The sequence below is a fragment of the Lolium rigidum genome, chromosome 6, assembly GCF_022539505.1.
Source record: "Lolium rigidum isolate FL_2022 chromosome 6, APGP_CSIRO_Lrig_0.1, whole genome shotgun sequence".
Lineage (NCBI taxonomy): Eukaryota > Viridiplantae > Streptophyta > Magnoliopsida > Poales > Poaceae > Lolium > Lolium rigidum.
This window is the reverse complement of record NC_061513.1, coordinates 243052900-243070639: the sequence shown is the minus strand read 5'-3', so window position 1 is coordinate 243070639 and position 17740 is coordinate 243052900.

The window sequence follows — 17740 nt, the reverse complement described above, 5'->3', positions numbered from 1 at the left end:
GCCATGTATGCAGGCAGCGTCCACCATGTAGGACCCTCCGTCTTACTCGCTGACGATGCCGACCACCATGCCATATCTGTCGACCGAGCAGCTCCCCCGCCACCTCCCATTGACATAGAGGAGGACACCACTAGCCATCCCGGCACCATGAACATCGACTAGGAGCCGTCGTTCGGTGACGAGCTCACACGAGCCGCAGCTGCACAAGCTCGAGGTCGACAGGTTAGCAAAAGAACCAACAACTACACGATGCTGGAGGACAAAATGCTCGTCGACGCATGGTTGAACATCGGGCAAGATCCACTGACAGGTGCCGAGCAGAAGGGGACCGCATTCTGGCGTCGGATCCATGACTACTTCCATGAACATCGCTGATGGCGCGTGAAGCACACGTCCGTTGGGAACCCCAAGAGGAAGGTGTGATGCGTACAGCAGCAAGTTTCCCTCATTAAGAAACCAAGGTTATCGAACCAGTAGGAGATGAAGGCCACGTGAACGTTGTTGGTGAAGGAGTGTAGTGCGACGCAACACCAGGGATTCCGGCGCCAATGTGGAACCTGCACAACACAATCACAATACTTTGCCCCAACTTAACAGTGAGGTTGTCAATCTCACCGGCTTGCTGAAAACAAAGGATTAAACGTATGGTGTGGGGAATGATGTTTGCTTGTAGAAAACAACAGAGAACAGAGATTGCAGTAGATTGTATTTCAGATGTAAAAGAATGGACCGGGGTCCACAGTTCACTAGCGGTGTCTCTCCAATAAGATAAATAGCATGTTGGGTGAACAAATTACAGTTGGACAATTGACAAATAGAGATGCACATACATATATCATGATGACTACTATGAGATTTAATTAGGGCATTACGACAAATAACATAGACCGCTATCCAGCATGCATCTATGCCTAAAAAGTCCACCTTCGGGTTAGCATCCGCACCCCTTCCAGTATTAAGTTGCAAACAACAGACAATTGCATTAAGTACTGCGCGTAATGTAATCAACACAAATATCCTTAGACAAAGCATCGATGTTTTATCCCTAGTGGCAACAGCACATCCACAACCTTATAACTTTCTATCACTGTCCCAGATTCAATGGAGGCATGAACCCACTAACGAGCATAAATACTCCCTCTTGGAGTTACAAATATCAACTTGGCCAGAGTCTCTACTAGCAATGGAGAGCATGCAAGAACATAAACAACACATATATGATAGATTGATAATCAACTTGACATAGTATTCAATATTCATCGGATCCCAACAAACGCAACATGTAGCATTACAAATAGACAATCTTGATCATGATAGGCAGCTCACAAGATCTAAACATGATAGCACAAGAGGAGAAGACAACCATCTAGCTACTGCTATGGACCCATAGTCCAAGGATGAACTACTCACGCATCAGTCCGGAGGCGGGCATGGTGATGTAGAGCCCTCCGGTGATGATTCCCCTCTCCGGCAGGGTGCCGGAGGCGATCTCCTGAATCCCCCGAGATGGGATTGGCGGCGGCGGCATCTCTGGAACTTTTCTCGTATCGTGGCTCTCGGTCATAGGGTTTTCGCGACGGAGAGAATATATAGGCGAAGGGGCAGAGTCGGGAGGCGCCCGAGGGGCCCACCCCATAGGGCGGCACGCCCAAGGGTGGGGTCGCTCCCCCCTAGGGTGTGGCCGCCTCGTCGCCCCACTTTGTCTCCTCTTCGGACTTCTGGAAGGCTCCGTGCAAAATAAGACCGTGGGCTTTTGTTTCGTCCAATTCCGAGAATATTTCCTGTGTAGGATTTTTGAAACCAAAAACAGCAGAAAACAGGAACTGGCGCTTCGGCATCTTGTTAATAGGTTAGTGCCGGAAAATGCATAAAAATGATATAAAGTGTATATAAAACATGTGAGTATTGTCATATAACTAGCATGGAACATAAGAAATTATAGATACGTTTGAGACGTATCAATCGCCGGTGCGGAGAGGAGTCATTTGACAGCGACCGCAATGAGTGCTCCCTCCAAAAAAGGTGGAACAATTCAAACGGAATGCAACAAGTTCCAGACGGTGTATGATCACATGAAGCGGATTCCCGTTAGCGGCCTCGGCATGAAGGACTTGGTATGATTCTTAAGCTCAACTTGTTCATTCGTTGTTTGAACATATGTTTGTCATTGTTGTCTCGCTTTGCTCTAGGTGTGGCAAGCTTTGGATTTCTTCAAAAATGCGAATGAAGGAAAGACCTTTGGCTTCCCTCATTGTTGGAAGGAACTTGAGGGCACCCCCAAGTTCCAGGAGGGGTACGAGGGGTACATGGCGACCTTGACTGGCAACAAGACCGTCAAAGATGCCACGATCATTGAACTTGATGGTGGCCAGCCTTGTGGTAGCTCCGCTTCTCGTGCAAGCCGTACACGAGGCCACAAGGCAACCAATGCCGACATGAAGCGTGATGCTTCTGCCATGCAATTGGTCGGCACCTTGAAGGTGATGTATGCTAACAAAGAGGTGTCCACGGACAAGAGGGATGAGAGGATGCGCAGGGAGAAGGAAGAGGACAGGAAGAACTACTTTCGATGTCCAAAAGAGGAAGCTTAAGATTGAAGAGGTGAAGGCCAAGACGAAGGCTAGGGAAATTGAGCTCAAAGAGAAAGAATTGGAGCTCATAGCAATGGCAAGGGCCAAAGAGGTGAAGTTGAAGGAGAAGGAAGTTGAGCTGGAACGACAAGCCAAGGACAACATAATCATGAACGCCGACTTGACCACCATGAACGAGGTGAAGAGAGCTTGGTTCGAGAAGAGGTAGAAGGAGACCCTAGAGCGCACAAATTGAGTTGACAATATTTTTAGATAAAAGGCATTCAAGTGCCCAACTTTGAATTAACAAAGTCATCAACGGTGAAAACGATACAAAGTGCTGAATCCAGCTTACAGAACGAAACCACACACCCACACGAACTACCAAAGAAGCTACAACCGGAAGCGCGACCAACATGTTCAGCCAAAACGCCTACGAGGACTCGGATCAGAGCTGGAAGCTACAGTGTCGGGCCGGAGCTCACTCGAGAGCGAGACATCTTTCACGCGTGCCGTCAACAGCACCCCTCCGTCGCAGGAACGCCACCGGAAGCCGACCACCACCGGGGGCCAAGCCACGTTGCTCACAGACCGAAAAGCAGCACCGAGGAAGTTCGACAAGGGAAGGGCCCGGAGCAAGCCTTGCCGAAGATCGCCGAAGAATCACCTCCGTCACAACCATCGGAGAGCCTCGAGCTGTGGGCTTAAGATGGTGTCTTCAAGAAGAGCACGACACCGGAGTGCCGCCCGATCCGAGGATCTTGGGTTTTCACCCGAAAGAAGTAGAAGGACAAAGATTTGCCTCACGGCGCCTTCAGCAAGGGAACGCCGTCCGCGGACGTCACCACCGTGCCCCAAGGGGCAAAGGTTTCCCTTTGGCATGGTCACCGCCCTCTACCCCACAACACTCAACTCGCCGACCACCACGCCCGCCCTCACGGCCGTGGTCACCAGCCAGCACTAGAGTCATTGGCTCGCCCGCCAACCAACATGACTCCCACCTTCCAGGACCGCCGCCCTGGTGTCCCAGCTCAGAGCACCGACGAACGAGAGAGGAGACGGGAAACGCCGCCGCGCGAGAAACCGGAACTGCAAACCGACAGCCCCCATGGTTGCCGGGCACGCTGAAACTGGATATGGATTGGGTCAAAGCCCAGGCCCCTGCCCTAGCCCGCAAACGCGGCGGCCAGAGAGCCCATCCAAAACCACCACCGCACCGCCGCTGCACCAGGAGATCACCACCAGCCAGATCGGCAACTAGCAGCCCCCAAGGCTGCGAGAGCCCGCAGATCTGGGGCGGAGGTAGGTGGGCTCGAATGGGGCGTAGGCCCCTGCCTCGGCCCGACTCGAGGCGACCAGATAGAGATCTGGCCGCACTACCCAGCACCTCGCCAGGGACCTCCGTGACGGGGAGGGAGGACGCCGCCGGTGGTCGTGCCCTGCCGCACCAGGCTTCATCCGCGACGCTCACGAACTCCACCGGCCCGCCGCACCACCGAGCTCGCGCCGCCCGCAGCAGGCTACGCCGGAGACCCGTCACCGACGCGCCCTACCAGCACGACGCCCTCACCGGCCGGGAAGACCCGCGCCGACGCCACGCGGGCTTTGCCCGGCGACGCCTTCTGGCGGCGGCGAGGAGGAGGGGGAAGGGAGGGGGAGGGCTCGGTAGTGGCGCCGCCAAGGAGCCCCCAGGTCGCCCGTGGGGGCAACGCTAGGAGCTAGGCTTTCACAAGGAAGCAGATACGGAGTCTCTAAAATTCAAATATCTTGAGTTGACAATCTCAATTTGTAATTTTTATATTTGTTCAAACTATAGCACATTTCATTTTCATTTCTTGATCATGCTACATTTTATTTGATATTATTATATATTATTTGATATTATTATATATTTTTTAGATATTTTTTATAAGTACGTGTGGCTAAATAATCTATTTTCCAAAGAAATAGGTCAAATAGGTAAATTGGTGGCCGCTGCCTTAAGCGCGTGTGCGACCATCCAAACAATCCAAAACGAACGGGCTGAGTCTAGCGCGGGACTCCCTAGATGGCGGTCGACCGCGAGAGGGCCAACGAGCGGTCAATTCCCGACCCGATCGGTTTCCTTTTGTGTAGAGTCGGCAAAATTCCATTTTAGTCTCCGTTCCAATCTTCCGCGTCGTTCCCCACGTGTTCGCAAAAATTAATCGACGAACCGGTGATTCGAACCCGGCTCTTTCTGCGCCAAGCGCTCTTCCTGGGCTGACAAAAAAAGCTACGCCTGCTTCTTGTAACAGTTCAAGACGGACTGCTTTCACATATACTAACTCCGGACGGAATTAATTGACGCGCAAACCCGCTAATCACATGCGTGCACAACCCTCCCTCCGCGTCGATTAAATCCGACCGGAGGGAGTAATATATAGTCTACCCGTTATTAATAGTAAAACGTGAAACTGTTTGTACACGAAAAAACCAGCAAATAAATCAGATGAAATAGTGAACCGTTAATTCAAGTCACAGGTTCGGTTTTTAGACTATCATATTCGAGCGATAGACCTAGTGCACGCAAAAATTATCAACCCTCTGCCAGTTATTTATCAACGGTAAATACGAAAAATTTATCGACCCAAAAAATTAATTAATTTAGAATATTATGGAAATATTTTTAGCTCACAATTTATCAACCGCTCTGCCTACTATTTACCAATGGTAAATATAAAAACTTATCGACCCAAAAAACTAATTTCATCTAGAAATATTTTACAAAACATTTTTAGCTATCAAATTTATCAACCCTCCAGCCCCTTGTTTATCAATGGTATATGTGAAAAGTTATCGATCCGACAAAATTAATTTAATTTAGAATTTTATGGGAACATTTTTCGCTCACAATTTATCAACCGCTCTCCCCATTATTTATGAACGGTAAATATGAAAATTTATCGACACAAAAAGCTAATTTTATTTAGAATACTTATGGAAACATTTTAACCTTATAATTTATCAACCCCTCTTCTTGTTATTTAGCAATGGAAAATGTGAAGAGTTATCAACCCGAAAAATTAAAATTTATTTAGAATATTTTAGAAACATTTTAGCTCACCATTTATCAACCCCTCCACCGGTTATTTATAAACGGTAAATACGAAAAGTTATCGAATCGAAAAACTAATTTAATTTAGAATATTATGAGAACATTTTTAGCTCAGAATTTATCAACCGCTCAACCCATTATTTATGAACGATAAAAATAGAAAGTTATCGACCCAAAAAGCTACTTTGATTTATAATATTTTAGAAACATTTTTAGATCTCAAATATATCAATACCTCCGCCCATTATTTATCAACGGTAAATGTGTGAATTTATCGACCCGAAAAACTAATTTAATTTAGAATATTATGAGAACGTTTTTAGCTCGCAATTTATCAACCGCTCTGCCCATCATTTATCAACCGTAAATGTGAAACGTTATCAACCTAAAAAGCTAATTTTATTTAGAATACTTTTGAAAAAAAATTAGCTCACAACTTATCAACCTCTCCGCCCGTTATTTATCAACGGTATATGTGAAAAGTTATCAAACTAAAAAATATTTTAATTTCGAATATTATGGGAACATTTTTAGCTCATAATTTATCAATGGTAAATATAAAAAATTATCAACATGTTAGTTGAGTATCAAGTGGTAGTTCATTTGAGTTGGAAGTGACTTTCCCACCCGTTATTACCCCACTAAAAATCAATAGCCCGAAAAAGGGAATTATAACAAGTTGGTCCAAATGTACATAAATTAGAGTTCCAAATAAAGAGAATTGTAAAAAGGGAACTAGAAAAAAAAACCACGGGACCTTAAAAACCACCAGCCCAAAAAAAAGGGAATTGTAAAAGTTAGTCAAAAAACATAAATTAACGTACCAAATAAAAAAAGAATTTTCAAAAGGGAAGAGAAAGGAACAAAGGAAATAGCATGCGTATGGAATTTTTTTTGCGAAGTACAAAAGGATATGAGAAAAGGGAATATAGAAGCCAAAATTGGGAAAGCAAGCAAATGCATGGCGGATTAGCTAGCAACAGCTTGCATGCTCTTGCATGGAAAGAGGAAAAAAGCACGCAACAGCAAGTCCCTTTCCCGTAGGAATTTGATTAGCTGGCAACAGCTTGCATTAGCGATCAGCACGTGACGACAAAAAGAGCAATTAACGCGAGTGCATGCAGGCGAGCCGACAAACGAAAACGGAATTGACCGCGCCCGCGGTCGATTGCCAGCGAGGGTTCTCTCGCGCGGTAAACAGCTAGCACGCGCTGTGCCGATTTTTCCTCCACCGGACGCGCTAATATGCAGCGCGTGCGTGGGCTGAAAAAATGGTCCTCCACCGAACGCGGCAAAATACAGCGCGCGCGGGCGCGAAAAACAGATTTCTAGACTATTTTGCATTCACAAAGATCAAATATCACACATAATTCATGAAACAAATGACACAAAGTGCAACATACATCACATAGTTCAACAACGACACACAAAATGACGTAATTCAACAATGACACACGACATATGGTTCAAATGGACAAAGTGGAACACATAATGCATATCACAAATGCATATCACACTTCCGCATTTTCCAAGTCAACACCTTCTTCTTGTTCCTCGTCATCTTGGGTTGAAGGAGGAATAGTAGCATTCATGGAAGACACGAAGCTTCCCGGTGGTGCTCTCATACTCCCATACACACCACTCACCGAGCCTCCCATACTCCCTCCAAACACTCCTCCATAGCTTGGTCCTCCCATGCTGGCCATGCCTCCATAGCCTCCCATGCCGGCCATGCCTCCCATGCCGGCCATGGGCATGCTTCCCATGCCGGCCATGCCTCCCATGGTGGGCATGGGCATGCTTCCCATGTCGGCCATGCCTCCCATGTCGGTCATGCCTCCCATGCCTCCTCCAAACGTCGGCATGCCAAACATGCCTCCTCCAAACATGCCGGTAGTGGAAGTGTTCATGTTGGCTACCAACAATCTCTTTTTGGCCAACACTTCATCGCGAAGAAGGTTGATGTACTCCTTTTGCCTCTCATCCATATGGGAAGTATCCATCAAGAAAAGCTTTCTCTCCTCCTCCGCTAGGCGTGCATGCTCCTCGGTGGCTTGTCTCTTCTCCTCCAAAGCCAACTTCCTCTCCTCGTTGGCGGCAATCCTCTCCTCCAAAGCGGCTCTCCTAGCTTCAATAGCATCCATAGCCTCTTTCTCCAAATTTCGTTGCATCTTCCTATCTTCATTTTCTTGCAACCATGCATTTGCAATCCTTTCCATAGCAATGGCAATGTCATCATCTCCGGCCTTATTTCCCTTCATATCTTTGGCGGTCTTCCTACCATGCACATTCCTCCGCCCATTGTTGACGGAGTGAGGAGTGGAGCTTCTCTTCTTCCCTTCATCACTTGAATCATCATCATCGATGATTGTTGCATCACCGGTAGCATTGGCCGCCATAGTTGCCGCATCCAACTTGCCGCGCGTCTTCCACTTCTCTTCATTCCCTAGCACTTCATAGCAATGATGCAAGGTGAATGGCTTGCCAAGAATCTTGTTGCCTTTCTTGTTCTTCTTTCCCACATCCCTAAACAATTCTTGAGCTATGGAGTTCTACACATATGCGGAAAAGAAAATAGATGAGCTATATGAAGTAGAACTGTATTCTTCTCATATGAGCCATATGGTGAACATAGTAGTAGAATGACTTACCCTATCATTCTCATTTGTGCCACTTGGATTGAGAACATCGATGTTGGCTTGCACGCCCGCCCATTTTTGGCAATCGGTGTTGATGCCGGACCAACGGGACCGAAGTGAGCGCATGGTTCGCTCGTTCCCACTTGTGTTGTGTGTGTTGAAGTACTCGTCATCCTCACCCAATATGTTTCTCTTGTTTGATCGGTACCGGTTGTTGGATCCATTCCAATTGTCAACCACGTCTTGCAAAGCAACTTGTCCTCCGCTATGGTGTAGTTGGCGGTCCGACCGGGATGGCGAGGTTCAATCAACTCTTCTCCTTCCTCATCTACATCCTCATATTCCTCCTCTCCATCGGCGGCTTCATCATGCATGAACGAGGATCCAACATTCATTGTCTCCATGAATGCCGCATCATCGACTCTACATTGCAATGAAATTCATCACTTCCCGGCTAGGTATGCATCTAAACTACAATTTCGACAAAAAGTAGTGTTTTTTTACCTCTCGGGCATTTCATCATGCACCGTATGTGCGCCCGCACGGTTGCCGGACGGAGGCGCCAGCTGGTTCGTCGTCGTCAGAGGAGGAGGAGGCGCCTGGTTCGTCGTCGTCGTCGGAGGCTGCGGCCGGCGGGTGACGGGCGCCTTCGCTTTCTTCGGCGGCGCGACGGAGGCGGCACCGATGTGCGGCCGTTTGGTCGACGGCGCCTTCCCCTCCTCGGCGCGGGCCGCGCGTTGCCGGCGCCCTGCGCGGCCATCTGCGAGGCGGCTGCGCCTGCGTGCAGCGCCCCGCGCGGCGGGACGAAGAGCGCGCGCGCAGCAGCCGTTGCATTACCGCCGTCGGCGCCGCCGCTAGGGTTTGGCGGCGGCGCGTCGGAAGTGGTGGCGGCGGCGGAGGGTGGGACAGAGTAGGGAGGGGTCGGTGGGTTGCCGGAGGGGTCGTCCATCGTCGGGATTTCGCCGGCGGCGCGCGGAGACGACGGATTGGGCGCTCGGGCGGCGACGCGGAAGAGGAAGTTTCGGCGCGGGGTTTTTTCGCGCTTGGACGAGCGATGCCGCGCGTTGTAGCCGACGCGTCGGATATGTCGCTCTGGTTTGTGCAAAACGCCGCGCGCTCTAAAAATTTTGCAGCACCGTGCCGTTTACCGCGCCTGCTGGAGCGCCTCATTCCACCCCGCGCGCGGTATACCGGCCGTTTTTTTGCAGCGCAGCCGATATAGCGCACCTGTTGGAGATGCTCTAACAGCGTTCGCTTAGAGCATCTCCAACAGGCGCTGTAAAACGCGCGCGCGGCAAAATACCTGCCAGTTTGGCGCGCGCGAGCGCTCGCGCGAAGCTCCAGCAGACGCGGGAAAAAGGCGCGCGCGGTAAATTTTTTGCCGCGCCCGCGCGTTTGCGCCATCCCACGCGGGAAATTTGCCGCGCGCGCTATATAGACGACACGCGCCAACTGCCTTCCGCGTGTCTCTCCGCCTCTTTCCCCACCGCTCTCTGTCTCCGCGCCACGCGCCACCGCTCTACCTCCGCCGCCTGTCCGCCTCCGCCTCCGCCTCCGGCGACATGCCTCCGCGGCGCCGCTCCGCCTCCGGCTACCGCGGCGTCCGCGCGCGGCCGAGCGGCCGCTTCGACGCCGAGATTCGCTCCGGCGAGGAGCGGATCCGGCTCGGCACCTTCGACACCGCGCATGAGGCGGCGCGAGCCTACGACGCCGTCGCGTGGCGCCTCGGCCGCCCCCGCCGCCAGATGAACTTCGACGACGTCTGGACGCGCGAGCAGGCGGAGATGCTGGCGCCGCCGTCGCCGATAGTCACACGCGAAGAGCAGCGCCGCCATCGGGAGCTGGAGCAGCGCCTCCTCATCGCCGAGCGCGACGAGGCGATGCGCGTCGAGTGGGCGCGGCGCTTCCCGGGAGGACGTCGCCGCCACGGAGGCCTTCTACGCGCGAGAAGGAGGAGGAGAAGGCGGCGATGAAAGCGGCGAAGAAGGCGAGCCGCGAGAAGCGCCGCGCCGAGTCCGCGGCGAGGAAGAAGGCGAGGCCGAGGCGGCGGCGAAGAGGAAGGAGGAAAAGAAGAAAGGCGCAGGGCCGTCGACCGTCGTCCTCTCGTCCTCCTCCTCCGACTTCCACTCGGACGTCGACGTCCACGCCGGTGTCGGAGACGACTCGCGAGCAGCTCCGACTACGACTGGGAGTCCGACGAGTAGTCGGACGAGTAGTACTAGTATTTTCTATGTCGCATTTGTATCGTCGCACTTTAATATATTCGTATTTCGTTCAAATTTCATAGTTTGTTTGATGAATTTTAAAAAAAAACGGTCGCGCGCGCTGCAAAATAGCGCCTCCGGCGGAGGTGCGTTTTCCGCACACCAACGCGCGCTGCAAAATGCAGCCTCTGCCGGGGGCAAATTCGCTATACCGCGCGCGAACGGTATACAGCGCGCCCAATCGCCGGTATAGCGCGCGAGAATTTGCAGCGCCTGTTGGAGATGCTCTTAGGCGCTGATATGCCATGAGCTAGACCACAATTCACGACGAGTGTCGCGGAAACCACATCCCTCCCTCCGAGAGGGCCTGGGCCGAGCAGCCGCTGCAACCAACCCGTCCCGTGCCCTCACGGATCCGCCAAATCACGCAACGAACGCCCCGCGTGCCCCGCCAAAACCCTAGCAGCACCCTACGATCGATCCCAAACCCTCGACGAACCCAAGCGACGGCGACGAAGAGATCTTACACGACCCACCGGAGGTGGACTAGATCCGCGTGCGGACGCGGCGGCCGCCGGTGGGCCGGCGGAAGGCATGGGGAATGGGGGAGGGGATCGTGCTTACCATCTCGCGGCGGGCGAGCTCCCGCCTCGCTTCGTGTCGCGCAGGCGGGTTCTGGTTCGCGTAGTGAGAGAGGGGGGCGGAAGAGAAGAAGAGAGGGACACCACCGGGGAAGGGAGATTTTGCTCGCTGACGCAGAGAAGGAGCCCGTGACGGGGCTAGGCGAGCCGGCGTAGCTGGTCCGACCCAGGTGGGGTTCCACCTGAGGTGGAGGCCAACACCGCCAGCACGGTTCGAACGTACTACCATCGAAAATCCAAATGGACTCGAAACTATCGTGCTGGTTTGGTTTGCCCGTTCCTACTTCCTTCTGCTCTTTTTAAATCTTCTGGTTTGGCTTTTGCATGTGCAAGTATATCTGATATCTCGGCTATTGGTTTCACTCTCCTTTCCAGGAGGGGAGGTATTTGAACTCAACGAAGCAGACGCACCGTGTGTTTTATGTACTTACACAAATGTCTGTTTGAACTCTTTGTCAATGAAATTTTACAAAATGATTTGCGGAATTCTCATAAGACATAAAAAGAATCATACCTCACTCATTTTAACCCGGTTTTAGTAGTGATATGTGTCCCTACAATCGCAAATAGCTGTAATCTAAAATGCACTTTTGATATTGATTTCGTGTTTTTTTACTTCCCATGAGTGAATCTAAATTGAACTTGACGTATTCCAAAGGATTTTAGTAAATTCAATTTTACTTTCGCTCTGAGACTCGGATTTCCATAAAATCCATTGAACATACTACTACTATTGGGTTCACGTTCGAAATAAGTTCACAAAGGTACAATTTTTCGGGCGCATAATTCATAAAACATCCCTCTAGTTGATGATCAAAGCAAAACTAAAAATGTGTGTGGGCCTTACAGAATACAAAATGTTATATGAGTATATACATATAGCTCGATTGTAGCGGAGGTGGTGTTTCAGCACATAAGTGCATATGAACCTATTATTTAAAATGGATAAAAAATAAAACTTAAAATGTCAGAAAAATTGAGATAAAATTTTACTTGTACATTCGGATATTCTATGTTGGCACACAAGTTTCCGGGTGAAACTAACGTTTTACATGGCCTATGCAAAAAAGACAAAAAAAAATGTTCCATGAATAGTCATATTAGAACATCGAAAATTATCTTTTTTACATGGAACATAAAAAATGTTCTTTTTCCCCGAAAGCATGTGTATAAACATAAAATGTCTAGATGTACATGCGCAATTTTATTTCAGATTTTTTTTTATATTTTGAAATATGTTTTTACACGGCGGGTTTATATGTTCTTTTACACCACACCACCGGGGAAGCGAGATTTTGCTCGCTGACGCCCGTGACGGGCTAGGCGAGCCGGCGTAGCTGGTCCGACCCGACCTGGGGTTCCACCTGAGGTACGTGGAGGCCAACACCGCCAGCACGGTTCAAACGTGCTACGATCGAAAATCCAAATGAACGTGCTATTGAGCTCACATCGAAATAAGTTCACAAAGGTACAATTTTTCGGGTGCATAATTCATAAAACAACCGTCTAGTTGATGACCAAAGCAAAACTAAAAATGTGTGTGGGCCTTGCAGAATGCAAAATGTTATATGAGTATATACATATAGCTCGATTGTAGCGGAGGTGGTGTTTCGGCACATAAGTGCATATGAACCTATTATTTAAAATGGATAAAAAATAAAACTTAAAATGTCAGAAAAAATTGAGATAAAATTTTACTTGTGCATTCGGATATTCTATGTTGGCACACAAGTTTCCGGGTGAAACTAACATTTTACGTGGCCTATGCAAAAAATACAAAAAAAATGTTCCATGAATAGTCATATTAGAACATCAAAAATTGTCTTTTTTACATGGAACATAAAAAATGTTCTTTTTCCCCGAAAACATGTGTATAAACATAAAATGTCTAGATGTACATGTGTAATTTTATTTCAGATTTTTTTGATATTTTGTAATATGCTTTTACACAGCGGGTTTATATACACCTGTGAGCCAAAATGAATATCCTGATTGTAGCAGCATCATATGGCCCAGAGGAATTTACATAGTGTAAAGTGTAGTTATTTGCAGTTCAGCCTTGAAGATGTCCAAAACGTACAGCATCAGATCAAAAGGCAGCGCACAAAGGCTAGATGTTCCAAATAACCCATTTCCTGATGCTGCTCATTCTCAAGATCTAAACTAACCTATATAGAAAGTTCTTGTCTCTCGGACCTTTAAGCAAAGGAATTATTTGTTTGGGTGTGGGTGTGGGTGTGATTGTCTAAGTACATGAACTCTCAACTGTGCTCTCTTCCGATCGAAGTATATATCGTGCTCATGGAAGTAAACATAGTTGTCCTCTCACCTAATTACCTAAATATAGTTATGTAAAGGCGGGAGGAAATGGTCGATGTGAGAACTGACGTGCGGTGTGCCTTTGAATGAGCAGTAGGCGCGCTCAAATATGATTTCACAACAATGAGTTCTACCAACCAGTAGATGCGGAACCTATGTATTTGAAACTCCTAATATTTGCAGCCCTCGTGTGTAAGAAACTCCGAATTCTAAGTGATGTTGATGATCAACACATCTTACATGATGGTCTATGTGAAAACAAGGTTTACACAATATAGGTAAAAGTTCTCTTTCTCCATCCATGGATAATGGAGAATGTATATTAATGTTGGTTTTCCTCCACCATAAAATGTAAACATGAGGGTGACTAGATAGAGGCGAAGCAAAGTACATAAACACTAAATGTTTAAGGTTGTGAGTCGGTTGGATTTATTAATTTTAAGTTGGCCATGCAGTGCCTTTCATCTACAAAAGTACTACACGTACACATGTTGTAATTCCCCATTTACAGCATCTCCCTATTGGAGAAATGTTTTTCTGCATGGATTATTTAATCCTAAGATAATTATCTAAATATTTTTTTTTTGCTTCTGTAAACCCTATCTAGAAGAGTAACAACATTCAAAAGGTGACTATTGCAACTGACCCTTTTAGTTAAGGAAAAGTCTATTAATCCGCTGTCAGTAGCTACGGTCGGCTCCTTCCTTCGCCGCGCAGCGTCTCTCTCTGCTTGTCTCGCTCACGCATGTCTCTCACTGGCTGCAGGTCGCCGCCGCCAGATACCCGTGATGGGCTAGGAGAGCCGGCATAGATGGTCCGACCCAGGCGGGGCCCCACCTGTGGTGGAGGCCAACACCGCCAGCACAGTTCCAACGTACGATCGAAAATCAAAATCGACTCGAAACTATCGAGCTGGTTTGCCCGTTCCTTTTGATCTTTTTTCAATCTTCTGGTTTGGCCTTTCCATGTGCAAGTATCTCGGGCTCTCGGCTATTCGTTTCTCTCTCCTTTCTAGGAGGAGGTATTTTGAACTCGACAAAACAGAAACACAATGGCTATTTGAACTCTTTGTCAACGTAGAATTGTCTTCGAGTAAATCCAAACTTTTAGAATCTAGTTCGCTCAACATGTCTTCCCGGATCTAAGGAAGAGATACTCTTTTTATTCCCAAGCTCTTGTAATACTCAATGTTTTCTCATTTATGGTCTCTTTGATTCATAGGATTTCAAAAAAATTGGAATAGGAAAACGCATGATTGCAATGGTAGACACATACCAATCCCATGGAATTTTCTTATACACCGAGCATGAGAGAAACAAAGAATTTTTACCAAGAGGTTCAAGTGGATGTTAAATTTCTTGTCAAATGTAGTGCAAATGATTCATTGAAAAAATAATCATATGAAATCCTACAAATCAAACAACCACCATAGAAAAAAAATCTAAAGATTTGGATCCTCAAAACTTCCCACGATAAATCCTTTGAATCAAAGAGGCCCTTAACTTTATTTTCCAATCCTGACAAAGTGTGTTGGACTTAGGGCATCTCCAGCGGCCGTTTGCGTCCGCCGTGACCGGAAATGCGTCTGGGGCCTGTTCCAGCAGGGTGACGCAAAGTGACCGGGCCGTCCGCGGAGACGCAAACCTGCTCCAAATATGCGCCAGGTTTGCGTCTCGGCGGACGCTCGGCGGACGCGCAAAGTGTCCGCTCGCTTCCCCACCGGGCCCGCCTGGCAGCGAGTCTGCATCGAGGGCATCGATTCGGGCGGTCAGCGCTTCCGCGTCCGCGCTGCAGCCTTCGCCATCAATGGTGCGGCTGCCTGCTCGCGCGCGCACTGGCGGGCGGCGGCTGGGCTTCTGCGGCGCCTTCGATGGCATCGTATCCCGCGCGCGCCCGCCCATAAAAGTCCACCGGCCGCGTCGCTCCTTCGCCCACACCTCCACAACCACCACCACCCATGGGGAAGAAGAATGACTTCGAGGCCTCCGGCAGCGGCAGCAAGAAGATCCCGCTCCCCGTCTCGGTAGGGAGGCTCATGCACGGCAAATGGATGCCGTGCGACGACGCCTGGTCCGGCGTGCAGCTGCCTGGCGGCTGGCGGCTCAGCTGCCGCCGGGTGCCCTATCCCTCCGGCACTCGCGCGCGAGCCTGATCGGACCGCGGAGATCCGGCGCGAGGAGGCGGTATCTGCCGGCGGACCTCCGCGACGATCCGGCGTACGCCATCGACTCGGAGCTTTGGCGTACGTACCTGTCCACGGAGACGGAAAGGAGACGAAGGGCAGGCTTCATGGGCGACAGGGATTACCCCTTCAGCCCTGCACCGCCGGCTCGTCGTCAGCAGGCGCCGACGCGTCGTCAGCAGGCGCGGACGCGACGTCAGCAGACGCAGCACAACGACGACGCCGACGACGATGAAGCCTACGCCGTGTACGACGACGACGACTACGTCGAGGCGCTCGCGTACCATAGCGAGGAGGTGAAGGACGACAACGACGACTACGTCACTGTCGTCTTCCACGAATGGCAGCAGGCCTTGGCGGAGGGCCGGAACTTCGACTTCCTGGACAACATGACGGACGACGAGATGGCGAAGGTCGCCGTCCTCGTCTCCGAGCACGACGCGCCTGTGTAGCCGCCGCTGCCCCGCTACGCCACCGCCGTCATGCCGCCGGGCCTGTCGGCGGATGAAGCACTTCGACAGGCGCTCCTGAAGTCGGCGGCGCCTCCGCCACCGCCGCCACAGCCGCAGCACTGGCCGCCTCAACCGCCGCCACAGCCGCAGTACTGGCCGCCTCCACCGCCGCCACAGCCGCAGTACTGGGCGCCTCCACCGCCGCCACAGCCGCAGTACTGGCCCCTCCACCGCCGCCACAGCCGCAGCCTCCGCAACCTCGAGCACCGGCGGCGGCGCGCGTGGCGTACGCTCCCCCGGATGCCAACTGGCCTTGGGTCGTACCGGAGCTCATCGTGCTCGACAGCGACGAGGAGCAGCACAGCGGCGAGGAGCAGTAGGCGTTTTAGGTTTATTTTTTAAGTATGTCAAACTATGTTTCATGTTAAAAAAAAGATTCATCCTAAAAAATGCGTCGTGTCGCTGGAGCCACCCCCGACGCAAACGGACGCGCGGTCGATTTCGACCAAAAGGATCGACGCAAACGGACGCGCGCGGACGCTAAAATGTGTCGCGGCGCTGGAGATGTCCTTATGTAGTGCCAGATCCGTGTGTCACATGATGCTATGTCTCACGATATTAGAAAATGATTTGTGGAATTCTTCATAAGACATAAAAAAATCGGATCTCACTCATTTTAACTCAGCTTTAGTGATATTTGTCCCTACAATCACAAATAGTTGTAATCCTAGGGCACCTTGGCTGCAAAACAGATCCGCCCCGGCGACGTGCGTTTCCTCCAGATCCGCCCCGGCGACGCCCGTTTCCTCCCGATCCGCCCCTGCTCTGGCCCCAGCTATCCACGCCACCCTCTCTTCCTCGCTCCGCGCGCGGGGTCAGCTGGGAAAACTGCTTCATCTGAAGGATTATGGAGCCACAAGCAGGAGCTGACGAGTCCATTGCGAAGAAGGACAGCAATTGGTGGAAGAAATTTACTGCGACGGACGCCGTTTTAAAGAAGTGGCGATTTGAAGAAATTATGAGAAAGGAGTATGAAGCTGAGAACAAGCGCTTCATGGATGAGTATATGGATGAGAATAAGAAAACACAAGCTGAAGTTAGTGATGAGATTACGGAACAACAAGCAGGACCTAGTGGTGACATGATGGAGCCACAAGCAGGACCTAGTTGCCAGATTATGGAGCCACAAGCAGGACCTAGTCGCCAGATTATGGAAGCAGGACCTAGTGATGAGATTATGGTGCCACAAGCACCACCTAGTCGTGACATTATGGAGCCACAAGCAGGACCTAGTCGCCAGATTATGCAGCCACAAGCACCAACTAGTCGCCAAGCAGTACTTAGTTATGAGATTATGGTGCCACAAGCACCACCTAGTCGTGACATTATGGAGCCACAAACAGCTAGTCGCCAGATTATGCAGCCACAAGCAGCACCTAGTTGGGACATTATGGAGCCACAAGCTGAAGCTAGTGATGAGATTACGGAACCACGAGCTGAAGCAAGTGAAACATTTGGTGACACAGACAGCCATGCGAAAATTTCAGCTTCACACTTGAGACTTGGTGTTGTCTCAATTGCTTTGTACAATGAAAAAGTGATGGTATATGCATGCTCGGGAGCAGCTGTACGCCACTGGCATGACAATATACGAGAT